Source organism: Microtus oregoni, unplaced genomic scaffold, assembly GCF_018167655.1.
Source record: "Microtus oregoni isolate MIOR12 unplaced genomic scaffold, Mior012 000004F_ref0000308, whole genome shotgun sequence".
NCBI lineage: Eukaryota > Metazoa > Chordata > Mammalia > Rodentia > Cricetidae > Microtus > Microtus oregoni.
The window spans coordinates 30,572,911-30,588,166 of record NW_024543063.1 but is presented as its reverse complement, the minus strand read 5'-3'; the positions used below and the strand labels follow the sequence as shown (position 1 = coordinate 30,588,166).

The window sequence follows — 15,256 nt, the reverse complement described above, 5'->3', positions numbered from 1 at the left end:
GCCAGGCGCACCTAGGCCCCTGGCCCTCGCCCTTCGCCCCTCGCTCCGGCTCCCAAGGGCATGCCGGTGGCCGTCCAGCTTCCACCCGTGACACCCACCCCGCGCAGCGAGTTAGTCTTAATTTCCTTCAGTGGTCCTGGCATTTCCTTCCCCACTCGGGTGTTTCCCCTCGTGGGTGGGTTTCCTGCGTGCCTGAGGGCTCTGAGCGGTGGGTGGATTTGGAACCTTGTGAGAGGTGCGCCGTCTTTCCGGGGTGCGGATTGTCCTGGTGGTGTCCTGGTCCTGGCTGGCCCTCGGCCCGCGGTCGCGAAGGCCAAAAGGGGCCGAAAGAGAAAAGGAAGAAAAAAAAAAGCCTACAGCACCCGGTATTCCCAGGCGGTCTCCCATCCAAGTACTAACCAGGCCCGACCCTGCTTAGCTTCCGAGATCAGACGAGATCGGGCGCGTTCAGGGTGGTATGGCCGTAGACGGAGGCGTGTGTCGCTGTCGTGCCCCAAGAGCCTGCTGCTGCTGCTGCTGCTGCTGCTGCTGCTGCTGCTGCTGCTGCTGCTGCTGCTGCTGCTGCTGCAACACTGGCCTGCGCTCCTGCACGCCAGCCCGCCCCCACGCCCCCACGCGCTCCTGAGTCCGAGTCCGGAAGGACGACGGACGGACGGACGGACGGACGATCCCCTCCCTCTAACCCGCCCGCCAGCCAGCCTGCCAGCTAGGCCGCCCTCTGCCCCGGCCCGGCCCGGAGCCGGGCTCCAGGGCCAGCAGCAGTCGCCAGGCAGCCCTACCCACCGACCTTGTCTCCCTCGTCTCCCGTTCCTCATCGGGCACCCTCACCGCGCCCCAACCGTGCCCCGCAAGCTGGCTCCTCCCTTGCCCGCCCTCAGCCTCCTTCGGTGGGGAATCCACGGGTGTCGGCTTTGACGGGGCCTCAGGGCTTTCCAGGGCAGGGGTCGGCTTTGGACCCCGACTCTCCCTCCACCTGGGGACTGTTGCCAGGTAGCCAGCCAGCTCCTTGCCTCTGTTGTCCCGCGGGCCACTTGGGGCCCCCTCTGGTGGAGGCATGGGGGTTGGGGTTGGGTCCGGGGAGATGGGCGGCGCCCGGGAAGGGGTGATGGTGGGGGTGGGGTGAGACTGGGGTGGGGTGGCATGGGGTGGCATGAGGAGTTCGCGGGGGAGGTGCCCAGATAGGCTCAGGCAAAGCGGTCTGATCGCTTGGGGCATCCTTCCAGACAGGGGTAGACACTGTCTTGCTGGTGCCCTACCTACGGAGGTGCCTCGACGGGTCTGGTAGTGGCTAGGCGCTAGTCTCTCATCATTGGGGAACTGTAGTTTCCTACTAATCCTCCTCCTCCTCCTCCACCTCTTCCTCTACCTGCCCCCCCCCTCCTCCTGCTCCTGCTCCTGCTCCTGCTCCTCTTCCTCCTTTCCCCAGAGTAACCCCCTCCTCCTGGAGAATCTAGAAGCCTGGGATTGGGTTAGAGAGACTGTGTGCCTGTGCGCGCCTGTGCTTTCTCGCCGTCCGGAGAAACCTTGGTTCTCTCTTTGGAACTTGGAATGCCAGCTCCCAAGATTCCAGTTCTGCCCCATGTCCACCCCCACCCCCAGTCCCACCCCTATCCCCTATCGCCAGCCAGCGGGGCCATCCAGTCCCCCATTGAAGGTGCCTCCTCGTGAAGTGGGCCTCACGCCTGCCCTGCACGTGGGGGAGAAGAGAGAAAGGCAGGCTGTTCAGCGTGGAAGACGCTCCTGGGCGGACCGGTGGGGCCGAGGGAACTTGGAACTCGGGTCTTGGCGCTCTCTGCTCCTGGACGGTGGGGGGCAGAGGCAGGTCCCGGGCCAGAACTCTCTTGGGCTATGTATCCTTCTTTCCACCGGGCCACCCGGCATCCCCCACCTACCGCTCCTTCCATCAAGGAAGAGTCAAGACGGCACGTCTGTCTGTTCCTTCTGCACCCACCTCTGGGGCTGAGCAGGACCTTCCTGAGCCTGGACTGTCATAAGGATGCTGTCGGCTGGCATCTGAAATCCACAGCACAGCTCAGCTCGGCACAGCACAGCTGAGCGCAGCACAGCACAGACCTCTCGGCTTGGCTCTGGGTAGATAGATAGATAGATAGATAGATAGATAGATAGATGGATGGATGGATGGATGGATGGATGCACAGATAGATAGATAGATAGATAGATAGATAGATAGATAGATAGATAGTTCCGCCGGAGGGCTTAGTGGAAGAGCGCCTGAGCGTCCAGCTTCTTGACTCCATGCCCATCTCGGTGGTTGGCCTCCACCTCACAGATTCCATCCCTGCGCCCAGGCCTTGGCCTCTCAGGTTGGGTTCAGGAGGCAACCAACTGTTGATACCTGGCATCCCATCCCACCGGGGACAAGCCCACCAGCCGAGCGAGCCCTAGAGGGCACCAGTGCGTGGGCGCTGCCCCTCGTGCACGCGCGCATGCCCGTAGGCACTCGGGCCTGCACACAAGCGTACACACACACTCGCGCATGCAGAAACACACTCAAGCACGCGTGTACGCAAGCACGCGATACGCAAGCAGGTGGACACCCAGACGCACATCCACACAAGCACGCACGCACAGCACACACACACACACACACACACACACACAGACACACACAATCATGCAAAAATGCACACACTCCCGAGCAGACCGAGACAAAAGCAGGCAAAACCCCAGACACACGTGCGCACTCACAAGCATGCACGCACAACACACGTGCACCCACATGGGGCTTCTCACACAAGCACGCACATTGCACATTACACACAGGCACGCAGGCACACAGGCACGCAGGTGGGAGCACACCCCATCCCCGGGAGTGGGTGGGTGGAGCCTGCTTGCTCTTAGACCGCGTCCACCGGGTGCATTGCGTGGAGGGGGCGAGGCGATCTCTTCCTGAACACATACACAGCGTTGTGCTGTGCGGGGCTGCGGTGCCAGGCGCACCTAGGCCCCTGGCCCTCGCCCTTCGCCCCTCGCTCCGGCTCCCAAGGGCATGCCGGTGGCCGTCCAGCTTCCACCCGTGACACCCACCCCGCGCAGCGAGTTAGTCTTAATTTCCTTCAGTGGTCCTGGCATTTCCTTCCCCACTCGGGTGTTTCCCCTCGTGGGTGGGTTTCCTGCGTGCCTGAGGGCTCTGAGCGGTGGGTGGATTTGGAACCTTGTGAGAGGTGCGCCGTCTTTCCGGGGTGCGGATTGTCCTGGTGGTGTCCTGGTCCTGGCTGGCCCTCGGCCCGCGGTCGCGAAGGCCAAAAGGGGCCGAAAGAGAAAAGGAAGAAAAAAAAAAAAGCCTACAGCACCCGGTATTCCCAGGCGGTCTCCCATCCAAGTACTAACCAGGCCCGACCCTGCTTAGCTTCCGAGATCAGACGAGATCGGGCGCGTTCAGGGTGGTATGGCCGTAGACGGAGGCGTGTGTCGCTGTCGTGCCCCAAGAGCCTGCTGCTGCTGCTGCTGCTGCTGCTGCTGCTGCTGCTGCTGCTGCTGCTGCTGCTGCTGCTGCTGCTGCTGCTGCAACACTGGCCTGCGCTCCTGCACGCCAGCCCGCCCCCACGCCCCCACGCGCTCCTGAGTCCGAGTCCGGAAGGACGACGGACGGACGGACGGACGGACGATCCCCTCCCTCTAACCCGCCCGCCAGCCAGCCTGCCAGCTAGGCCGCCCTCTGCCCCGGCCCGGCCCGGAGCCGGGCTCCAGGGCCAGCAGCAGTCGCCAGGCAGCCCTACCCACCGACCTTGTCTCCCTCGTCTCCCGTTCCTCATCGGGCACCCTCACCGCGCCCCAACCGTGCCCCGCAAGCTGGCTCCTCCCTTGCCCGCCCTCAGCCTCCTTCGGTGGGGAATCCACGGGTGTCGGCTTTGACGGGGCCTCAGGGCTTTCCAGGGCAGGGGTCGGCTTTGGACCCCGACTCTCCCTCCACCTGGGGACTGTTGCCAGGTAGCCAGCCAGCTCCTTGCCTCTGTTGTCCCGCGGGCCACTTGGGGCCCCCTCTGGTGGAGGCATGGGGGTTGGGGTTGGGTCCGGGGAGATGGGCGGCGCCCGGGAAGGGGTGATGGTGGGGGTGGGGTGAGACTGGGGTGGGGTGGCATGGGGTGGCATGAGGAGTTCGCGGGGGAGGTGCCCAGATAGGCTCAGGCAAAGCGGTCTGATCGCTTGGGGCATCCTTCCAGACAGGGGTAGACACTGTCTTGCTGGTGCCCTACCTACGGAGGTGCCTCGACGGGTCTGGTAGTGGCTAGGCGCTAGTCTCTCATCATTGGGGAACTGTAGTTTCCTACTAATCCTCCTCCTCCTCCTCCACCTCTTCCTCTACCTGCCCCCCCCCCTCCTCCTGCTCCTGCTCCTGCTCCTGCTCCTCTTCCTCCTTTCCCCAGAGTAACCCCCTCCTCCTGGAGAATCTAGAAGCCTGGGATTGGGTTAGAGAGACTGTGTGCCTGTGCGCGCCTGTGCTTTCTCGCCGTCCGGAGAAACCTTGGTTCTCTCTTTGGAACTTGGAATGCCAGCTCCCAAGATTCCAGTTCTGCCCCATGTCCACCCCCACCCCCAGTCCCACCCCTATCCCCTATCGCCAGCCAGCGGGGCCATCCAGTCCCCCATTGAAGGTGCCTCCTCGTGAAGTGGGCCTCACGCCTGCCCTGCACGTGGGGGAGAAGAGAGAAAGGCAGGCTGTTCAGCGTGGAAGACGCTCCTGGGCGGACCGGTGGGGCCGAGGGAACTTGGAACTCGGGTCTTGGCGCTCTCTGCTCCTGGACGGTGGGGGGCAGAGGCAGGTCCCGGGCCAGAACTCTCTTGGGCTATGTATCCTTCTTTCCACCGGGCCACCCGGCATCCCCCACCTACCGCTCCTTCCATCAAGGAAGAGTCAAGACGGCACGTCTGTCTGTTCCTTCTGCACCCACCTCTGGGGCTGAGCAGGACCTTCCTGAGCCTGGACTGTCATAAGGATGCTGTCGGCTGGCATCTGAAATCCACAGCACAGCTCAGCTCGGCACAGCACAGCTGAGCGCAGCACAGCACAGACCTCTCGGCTTGGCTCTGGGTAGATAGATAGATAGATGGATGGATGGATGGATGGATGCACAGATAGATAGATAGATAGATAGTTCCGCCGGAGGGCTTAGTGGAAGAGCGCCTGAGCGTCCAGCTTCTTGACTCCATGCCCATCTCGGTGGTTGGCCTCCACCTCACAGATTCCATCCCTGCGCCCAGGCCTTGGCCTCTCAGGTTGGGTTCAGGAGGCAACCAACTGTTGATACCTGGCATCCCATCCCACCGGGGACAAGCCCACCAGCCGAGCGAGCCCTAGAGGGCACCAGTGCGTGGGCACTGCCCCTCGTGCACGCGCGCATGCCCGTAGGCACTCGGGCCTGCACACAAGCGTACACACACACTCGCGCATGCAGAAACACACTCAAGCACGCGTGTACGCAAGCACGCGATACGCAAGCAGGTGGACACCCAGACGCACATCCACACAAGCACGCACGCACAGCACACACACACACACACACACACACACACACACACAATCATGCAAAAATGCACACACTCCCGAGCAGACCGAGACAAAAGCAGGCAAAACCCCAGACACACGTGCGCACTCACAAGCATGCACGCACAACACACGTGCACCCACATGGGGCTTCTCACACAAGCACGCACATTGCACATTACACACAGGCACGCAGGCACACAGGCACGCAGGTGGGAGCACACCCCATCCCCGGGAGTGGGTGGGTGGAGCCTGCTTGCTCTTAGACCGCGTCCACCGGGTGCATTGCGTGGAGGGGGCGAGGCGATCTCTTCCTGAACACATACACAGCGTTGTGCTGTGCGGGGCTGCGGTGCCAGGCGCACCTAGGCCCCTGGCCCTCGCCCTTCGCCCCTCGCTCCGGCTCCCAAGGGCATGCCGGTGGCCGTCCAGCTTCCACCCGTGACACCCACCCCGCGCAGCGAGTTAGTCTTAATTTCCTTCAGTGGTCCTGGCATTTCCTTCCCCACTCGGGTGTTTCCCCTCGTGGGTGGGTTTCCTGCGTGCCTGAGGGCTCTGAGCGGTGGGTGGATTTGGAACCTTGTGAGAGGTGCGCCGTCTTTCCGGGGTGCGGATTGTCCTGGTGGTGTCCTGGTCCTGGCTGGCCCTCGGCCCGCGGTCGCGAAGGCCAAAAGGGGCCGAAAGAGAAAAGGAAGAAAAAAAAAAAAGCCTACAGCACCCGGTATTCCCAGGCGGTCTCCCATCCAAGTACTAACCAGGCCCGACCCTGCTTAGCTTCTGAGATCAGGCGCGTTCAGGGTGGTATGGCCGTAGACGGAGGCGTGTGTCGCTGTCGTGCCCCAAGAGCCTGCTGCTGCTGCTGCTGCTGCTGCTGCTGCTGCTGCTGCTGCTGCTGCTGCTGCTGCTGCTGCTGCTGCTGCTGCTGCAACACTGGCCTGCGCTCCTGCACGCCAGCCCGCCCCCACGCCCCCACGCGCTCCTGAGTCCGAGTCCGGAAGGACGACGGACGGACGGACGGACGGACGGACGATCCCCTCCCTCTAACCCGCCCGCCAGCCAGCCTGCCAGCTAGGCCGCCCTCTGCCCCGGCCCGGCCCGGAGCCGGGCTCCAGGGCCAGCAGCAGTCGCCAGGCAGCCCTACCCACCGACCTTGTCTCCCTCGTCTCCCGTTCCTCATCGGGCACCCTCACCGCGCCCCAACCGTGCCCCGCAAGCTGGCTCCTCCCTTGCCCGCCCTCAGCCTCCTTCGGTGGGGAATCCACGGGTGTCGGCTTTGACGGGGCCTCAGGGCTTTCCAGGGCAGGGGTCGGCTTTGGACCCCGACTCTCCCTCCACCTGGGGACTGTTGCCAGGTAGCCAGCCAGCTCCTTGCCTCTGTTGTCCCGCGGGCCACTTGGGGCCCCCTCTGGTGGAGGCATGGGGGTTGGGGTTGGGTCCGGGGAGATGGGCGGCGCCCGGGAAGGGGTGATGGTGGGGGTGGGGTGAGACTGGGGTGGGGTGGCATGGGGTGGCATGAGGAGTTCGCGGGGGAGGTGCCCAGATAGGCTCAGGCAAAGCGGTCTGATCGCTTGGGGCATCCTTCCAGACAGGGGTAGACACTGTCTTGCTGGTGCCCTACCTACGGAGGTGCCTCGACGGGTCTGGTAGTGGCTAGGCGCTAGTCTCTCATCATTGGGGAACTGTAGTTTCCTACTAATCCTCCTCCTCCTCCTCCACCTCTTCCTCTACCTGCCCCCCCCCCTCCTCCTGCTCCTGCTCCTGCTCCTGCTCCTCTTCCTCCTTTCCCCAGAGTAACCCCCTCCTCCTGGAGAATCTAGAAGCCTGGGATTGGGTTAGAGAGACTGTGTGCCTGTGCGCGCCTGTGCTTTCTCGCCGTCCGGAGAAACCTTGGTTCTCTCTTTGGAACTTGGAATGCCAGCTCCCAAGATTCCAGTTCTGCCCCATGTCCACCCCCACCCCCAGTCCCACCCCTATCCCCTATCGCCAGCCAGCGGGGCCATCCAGTCCCCCATTGAAGGTGCCTCCTCGTGAAGTGGGCCTCACGCCTGCCCTGCACGTGGGGGAGAAGAGAGAAAGGCAGGCTGTTCAGCGTGGAAGACGCTCCTGGGCGGACCGGTGGGGCCGAGGGAACTTGGAACTCGGGTCTTGGCGCTCTCTGCTCCTGGACGGTGGGGGGCAGAGGCAGGTCCCGGGCCAGAACTCTCTTGGGCTATGTATCCTTCTTTCCACCGGGCCACCCGGCATCCCCCACCTACCGCTCCTTCCATCAAGGAAGAGTCAAGACGGCACGTCTGTCTGTTCCTTCTGCACCCACCTCTGGGGCTGAGCAGGACCTTCCTGAGCCTGGACTGTCATAAGGATGCTGTCGGCTGGCATCTGAAATCCACAGCACAGCTCAGCTCGGCACAGCACAGCTGAGCGCAGCACAGCACAGACCTCTCGGCTTGGCTCTGGGTAGATAGATAGATAGATGGATGGATGGATGGATGGATGGATGCACAGATAGATAGATAGATAGATAGATAGTTCCGCCGGAGGGCTTAGTGGAAGAGCGCCTGAGCGTCCAGCTTCTTGACTCCATGCCCATCTCGGTGGTTGGCCTCCACCTCACAGATTCCATCCCTGCGCCCAGGCCTTGGCCTCTCAGGTTGGGTTCAGGAGGCAACCAACTGTTGATACCTGGCATCCCATCCCACCGGGGACAAGCCCACCAGCCGAGCGAGCCCTAGAGGGCACCAGTGCGTGGGCGCTGCCCCTCGTGCACGCGCGCATGCCCGTAGGCACTCGGGCCTGCACACAAGCGTACACACACACTCGCGCATGCAGAAACACACTCAAGCACGCGTGTACGCAAGCACGCGATACGCAAGCAGGTGGACACCCAGACGCACATCCACACAAGCACGCACGCACAGCACACACACACACACACACACACACACACACACAATCATGCAAAAATGCACACACTCCCGAGCAGACCGAGACAAAAGCAGGCAAAACCCCAGACACACGTGCGCACTCACAAGCATGCACGCACAACACACGTGCACCCACATGGGGCTTCTCACACAAGCACGCACATTGCACATTACACACAGGCACGCAGGCACACAGGCACGCAGGTGGGAGCACACCCCATCCCCGGGAGTGGGTGGGTGGAGCCTGCTTGCTCTTAGACCGCGTCCACCGGGTGCATTGCGTGGAGGGGGCGAGGCGATCTCTTCCTGAACACATACACAGCGTTGTGCTGTGCGGGGCTGCGGTGCCAGGCGCACCTAGGCCCCTGGCCCTCGCCCTTCGCCCCTCGCTCCGGCTCCCAAGGGCATGCCGGTGGCCGTCCAGCTTCCACCCGTGACACCCACCCCGCGCAGCGAGTTAGTCTTAATTTCCTTCAGTGGTCCTGGCATTTCCTTCCCCACTCGGGTGTTTCCCCTCGTGGGTGGGTTTCCTGCGTGCCTGAGGGCTCTGAGCGGTGGGTGGATTTGGAACCTTGTGAGAGGTGCGCCGTCTTTCCGGGGTGCGGATTGTCCTGGTGGTGTCCTGGTCCTGGCTGGCCCTCGGCCCGCGGTCGCGAAGGCCAAAAGGGGCCGAAAGAGAAAAGGAAGAAAAAAAAAAGCCTACAGCACCCGGTATTCCCAGGCGGTCTCCCATCCAAGTACTAACCAGGCCCGACCCTGCTTAGCTTCCGAGATCAGACGAGATCGGGCGCGTTCAGGGTGGTATGGCCATAGACGGAGGCGTGTGTCGCTGTCGTGCCCCAAGAGCCTGCTGCTGCTGCTGCTGCTGCTGCTGCTGCTGCTGCTGCTGCTGCTGCTGCTGCTGCTGCAACACTGGCCTGCGCTCCTGCACGCCAGCCCGCCCCCACGCCCCCACGCGCTCCTGAGTCCGAGTCCGGAAGGACGACGGACGGACGGACGGACGGACGATCCCCTCCCTCTAACCCGCCCGCCAGCCAGCCTGCCAGCTAGGCCGCCCTCTGCCCCGGCCCGGCCCGGAGCCGGGCTCCAGGGCCAGCAGCAGTCGCCAGGCAGCCCTACCCACCGACCTTGTCTCCCTCGTCTCCCGTTCCTCATCGGGCACCCTCACCGCGCCCCAACCGTGCCCCGCAAGCTGGCTCCTCCCTTGCCCGCCCTCAGCCTCCTTCGGTGGGGAATCCACGGGTGTCGGCTTTGACGGGGCCTCAGGGCTTTCCAGGGCAGGGGTCGGCTTTGGACCCCGACTCTCCCTCCACCTGGGGACTGTTGCCAGGTAGCCAGCCAGCTCCTTGCCTCTGTTGTCCCGCGGGCCACTTGGGGCCCCCTCTGGTGGAGGCATGGGGGTTGGGGTTGGGTCCGGGGAGATGGGCGGCGCCCGGGAAGGGGTGATGGTGGGGGTGGGGTGAGACTGGGGTGGGGTGGCATGGGGTGGCATGAGGAGTTCGCGGGGGAGGTGCCCAGATAGGCTCAGGCAAAGCGGTCTGATCGCTTGGGGCATCCTTCCAGACAGGGGTAGACACTGTCTTGCTGGTGCCCTACCTACGGAGGTGCCTCGACGGGTCTGGTAGTGGCTAGGCGCTAGTCTCTCATCATTGGGGAACTGTAGTTTCCTACTAATCCTCCTCCTCCTCCTCCACCTCTTCCTCTACCTGCCCCCCCCCTCCTCCTGCTCCTGCTCCTGCTCCTGCTCCTCTTCCTCCTTTCCCCAGAGTAACCCCCTCCTCCTGGAGAATCTAGAAGCCTGGGATTGGGTTAGAGAGACTGTGTGCCTGTGCGCGCCTGTGCTTTCTCGCCGTCCGGAGAAACCTTGGTTCTCTCTTTGGAACTTGGAATGCCAGCTCCCAAGATTCCAGTTCTGCCCCATGTCCACCCCCACCCCCAGTCCCACCCCTATCCCCTATCGCCAGCCAGCGGGGCCATCCAGTCCCCCATTGAAGGTGCCTCCTCGTGAAGTGGGCCTCACGCCTGCCCTGCACGTGGGGGAGAAGAGAGAAAGGCAGGCTGTTCAGCGTGGAAGACGCTCCTGGGCGGACCGGTGGGGCCGAGGGAACTTGGAACTCGGGTCTTGGCGCTCTCTGCTCCTGGACGGTGGGGGGCAGAGGCAGGTCCCGGGCCAGAACTCTCTTGGGCTATGTATCCTTCTTTCCACCGGGCCACCCGGCATCCCCCACCTACCGCTCCTTCCATCAAGGAAGAGTCAAGACGGCACGTCTGTCTGTTCCTTCTGCACCCACCTCTGGGGCTGAGCAGGACCTTCCTGAGCCTGGACTGTCATAAGGATGCTGTCGGCTGGCATCTGAAATCCACAGCACAGCTCAGCTCGGCACAGCACAGCTGAGCGCAGCACAGCACAGACCTCTCGGCTTGGCTCTGGGTAGATAGATAGATAGATAGATGGATGGATGGATGGATGGATGCACAGATAGATAGATAGATAGATAGATAGATAGATAGATAGATAGATAGATAGTTCCGCCGGAGGGCTTAGTGGAAGAGCGCCTGAGCGTCCAGCTTCTTGACTCCATGCCCATCTCGGTGGTTGGCCTCCACCTCACAGATTCCATCCCTGCGCCCAGGCCTTGGCCTCTCAGGTTGGGTTCAGGAGGCAACCAACTGTTGATACCTGGCATCCCATCCCACCGGGGACAAGCCCACCAGCCGAGCGAGCCCTAGAGGGCACCAGTGCGTGGGCGCTGCCCCTCGTGCACGCGCGCATGCCCGTAGGCACTCGGGCCTGCACACAAGCGTACACACACACTCGCGCATGCAGAAACACACTCAAGCACGCGTGTACGCAAGCACGCGATACGCAAGCAGGTGGACACCCAGACGCACATCCACACAAGCACGCACGCACAGCACACACACACACACACACACACACACACACACACAATCATGCAAAAATGCACACACTCCCGAGCAGACCGAGACAAAAGCAGGCAAAACCCCAGACACACGTGCGCACTCACAAGCATGCACGCACAACACACGTGCACCCACATGGGGCTTCTCACACAAGCACGCACATTGCACATTACACACAGGCACGCAGGCACACAGGCACGCAGGTGGGAGCACACCCCATCCCCGGGAGTGGGTGGGTGGAGCCTGCTTGCTCTTAGACCGCGTCCACCGGGTGCATTGCGTGGAGGGGGCGAGGCGATCTCTTCCTGAACACATACACAGCGTTGTGCTGTGCGGGGCTGCGGTGCCAGGCGCACCTAGGCCCCTGGCCCTCGCCCTTCGCCCCTCGCTCCGGCTCCCAAGGGCATGCCGGTGGCCGTCCAGCTTCCACCCGTGACACCCACCCCGCGCAGCGAGTTAGTCTTAATTTCCTTCAGTGGTCCTGGCATTTCCTTCCCCACTCGGGTGTTTCCCCTCGTGGGTGGGTTTCCTGCGTGCCTGAGGGCTCTGAGCGGTGGGTGGATTTGGAACCTTGTGAGAGGTGCGCCGTCTTTCCGGGGTGCGGATTGTCCTGGTGGTGTCCTGGTCCTGGCTGGCCCTCGGCCCGCGGTCGCGAAGGCCAAAAGGGGCCGAAAGAGAAAAGGAAGAAAAAAAAAAAAGCCTACAGCACCCGGTATTCCCAGGCGGTCTCCCATCCAAGTACTAACCAGGCCCGACCCTGCTTAGCTTCCGAGATCAGACGAGATCGGGCGCGTTCAGGGTGGTATGGCCGTAGACGGAGGCGTGTGTCGCTGTCGTGCCCCAAGAGCCTGCTGCTGCTGCTGCTGCTGCTGCTGCTGCTGCTGCTGCTGCTGCTGCTGCTGCTGCTGCTGCTGCTGCTGCAACACTGGCCTGCGCTCCTGCACGCCAGCCCGCCCCCACGCCCCCACGCGCTCCTGAGTCCGAGTCCGGAAGGACGACGGACGGACGGACGGACGGACGATCCCCTCCCTCTAACCCGCCCGCCAGCCAGCCTGCCAGCTAGGCCGCCCTCTGCCCCGGCCCGGCCCGGAGCCGGGCTCCAGGGCCAGCAGCAGTCGCCAGGCAGCCCTACCCACCGACCTTGTCTCCCTCGTCTCCCGTTCCTCATCGGGCACCCTCACCGCGGCCCAACCGTGCCCCGCAAGCTGGCTCCTCCCTTGCCCGCCCTCAGCCTCCTTCGGTGGGGAATCCACGGGTGTCGGCTTTGACGGGGCCTCAGGGCTTTCCAGGGCAGGGGTCGGCTTTGGACCCCGACTCTCCCTCCACCTGGGGACTGTTGCCAGGTAGCCAGCCAGCTCCTTGCCTCTGTTGTCCCGCGGGCCACTTGGGGCCCCCTCTGGTGGAGGCATGGGGGTTGGGGTTGGGTCCGGGGAGATGGGCGGCGCCCGGGAAGGGGTGATGGTGGGGGTGGGGTGAGACTGGGGTGGGGTGGCATGGGGTGGCATGAGGAGTTCGCGGGGGAGGTGCCCAGATAGGCTCAGGCAAAGCGGTCTGATCGCTTGGGGCATCCTTCCAGACAGGGGTAGACACTGTCTTGCTGGTGCCCTACCTACGGAGGTGCCTCGACGGGTCTGGTAGTGGCTAGGCGCTAGTCTCTCATCATTGGGGAACTGTAGTTTCCTACTAATCCTCCTCCTCCTCCTCCACCTCTTCCTCTACCTGCCCCCCCCCTCCTCCTGCTCCTGCTCCTGCTCCTGCTCCTCTTCCTCCTTTCCCCAGAGTAACCCCCTCCTCCTGGAGAATCTAGAAGCCTGGGATTGGGTTAGAGAGACTGTGTGCCTGTGCGCGCCTGTGCTTTCTCGCCGTCCGGAGAAACCTTGGTTCTCTCTTTGGAACTTGGAATGCCAGCTCCCAAGATTCCAGTTCTGCCCCATGTCCACCCCCACCCCCAGTCCCACCCCTATCCCCTATCGCCAGCCAGCGGGGCCATCCAGTCCCCCATTGAAGGTGCCTCCTCGTGAAGTGGGCCTCACGCCTGCCCTGCACGTGGGGGAGAAGAGAGAAAGGCAGGCTGTTCAGCGTGGAAGACGCTCCTGGGCGGACCGGTGGGGCCGAGGGAACTTGGAACTCGGGTCTTGGCGCTCTCTGCTCCTGGACGGTGGGGGGCAGAGGCAGGTCCCGGGCCAGAACTCTCTTGGGCTATGTATCCTTCTTTCCACCGGGCCACCCGGCATCCCCCACCTACCGCTCCTTCCATCAAGGAAGAGTCAAGACGGCACGTCTGTCTGTTCCTTCTGCACCCACCTCTGGGGCTGAGCAGGACCTTCCTGAGCCTGGACTGTCATAAGGATGCTGTCGGCTGGCATCTGAAATCCACAGCACAGCTCAGCTCGGCACAGCACAGCTGAGCGCAGCACAGCACAGACCTCTCGGCTTGGCTCTGGGTAGATAGATAGATAGATAGATAGATGGATGGATGGATGGATGGATGCACAGATAGATAGATAGATAGATAGATAGATAGATAGATAGATAGATAGTTCCGCCGGAGGGCTTAGTGGAAGAGCGCCTGAGCGTCCAGCTTCTTGACTCCATGCCCATCTCGGTGGTTGGCCTCCACCTCACAGATTCCATCCCTGCGCCCAGGCCTTGGCCTCTCAGGTTGGGTTCAGGAGGCAACCAACTGTTGATACCTGGCATCCCATCCCACCGGGGACAAGCCCACCAGCCGAGCGAGCCCTAGAGGGCACCAGTGCGTGGGCGCTGCCCCTCGTGCACGCGCGCATGCCCGTAGGCACTCGGGCCTGCACACAAGCGTACACACACACTCGCGCATGCAGAAACACACTCAAGCACGCGTGTACGCAAGCACGCGATACGCAAGCAGGTGGACACCCAGACGCACATCCACACAAGCACGCACGCACAGCACACACACACACACACACACACACACACACACAATCATGCAAAAATGCACACACTCCCGAGCAGACCGAGACAAAAGCAGGCAAAACCCCAGACACACGTGCGCACTCACAAGCATGCACGCACAACACACGTGCACCCACATGGGGCTTCTCACACAAGCACGCACATTGCACATTACACACAGGCACGCAGGCACACAGGCACGCAGGTGGGAGCACACCCCATCCCCGGGAGTGGGTGGGTGGAGCCTGCTTGCTCTTAGACCGCGTCCACCGGGTGCATTGCGTGGAGGGGGCGAGGCGATCTCTTCCTGAACACATACACAGCGTTGTGCTGTGCGGGGCTGCGGTGCCAGGCGCACCTAGGCCCCTGGCCCTCGCCCTTCGCCCCTCGCTCCGGCTCCCAAGGGCATGCCGGTGGCCGTCCAGCTTCCACCCGTGACACCCACCCCGCGCAGCGAGTTAGTCTTAATTTCCTTCAGTGGTCCTGGCATTTCCTTCCCCACTCGGGTGTTTCCCCTCGTGGGTGGGTTTCCTGCGTGCCTGAGGGCTCTGAGCGGTGGGTGGATTTGGAACCTTGTGAGAGGTGCGCCGTCTTTCCGGGGTGCGGATTGTCCTGGTGGTGTCCTGGTCCTGGCTGGCCCTCGGCCCGCGGTCGCGAAGGCCAAAAGGGGCCGAAAGAGAAAAGGAAGAAAAAAAAAAGCCTACAGCACCCGGTATTCCCAGGCGGTCTCCCATCCAAGTACTAACCAGGCCCGACCCTGCTTAGCTTCCGAGATCAGACGAGATCGGGCGCGTTCAGGGTGGTATGGCCGTAGACGGAGGCGTGTGTCGCTGTCGTGCCCCAAGAGCCTGCTGCTGCTGCTGCTGCTGCTGCTGCTGCTGCTGCTGCTGCTGCTGCTGCTGCTGCTGCAACACTGGCCTGCGCTCCTGCACGCCAGCCCGCCCCCACGCCCCCACGCGCTCCTGAGTCC

The 15,256-nt window shown here is 63.1% G+C and overlaps 5 non-coding genes and 1 pseudogene across 5 annotated transcripts; all 6 read right to left on the bottom strand.

Moving 5' to 3' along the window:
* Positions 1 to 350: 350 nt before the first annotated feature.
* On the bottom strand, positions 351 to 469 carry LOC121447686. The gene has a single exon (XR_005974218.1). It is a non-coding gene; the product is annotated as a 5S ribosomal RNA (ribosomal RNA).
* Positions 470 to 3,302: 2,833 nt separating this feature from the next.
* LOC121447678 lies at positions 3,303 to 3,421 on the bottom strand. Its single transcript, XR_005974211.1, has one exon. It is a non-coding gene; the product is annotated as a 5S ribosomal RNA (ribosomal RNA).
* A 2,791-nt stretch (positions 3,422 to 6,212) lies between these two features.
* LOC121447663 lies at positions 6,213 to 6,321 on the bottom strand (annotated as a pseudogene).
* Positions 6,322 to 9,123: 2,802 nt separating this feature from the next.
* LOC121447661 lies at positions 9,124 to 9,242 on the bottom strand. The gene has a single exon (XR_005974208.1). It is a non-coding gene; the product is annotated as a 5S ribosomal RNA (ribosomal RNA).
* A 2,807-nt stretch (positions 9,243 to 12,049) lies between these two features.
* LOC121447668 lies at positions 12,050 to 12,168 on the bottom strand. The gene has a single exon (XR_005974210.1). It is a non-coding gene; the product is annotated as a 5S ribosomal RNA (ribosomal RNA).
* A 2,815-nt stretch (positions 12,169 to 14,983) lies between these two features.
* LOC121447656 lies at positions 14,984 to 15,102 on the bottom strand. The gene has a single exon (XR_005974203.1). It is a non-coding gene; the product is annotated as a 5S ribosomal RNA (ribosomal RNA).
* Positions 15,103 to 15,256: the final 154 nt, after the last annotated feature.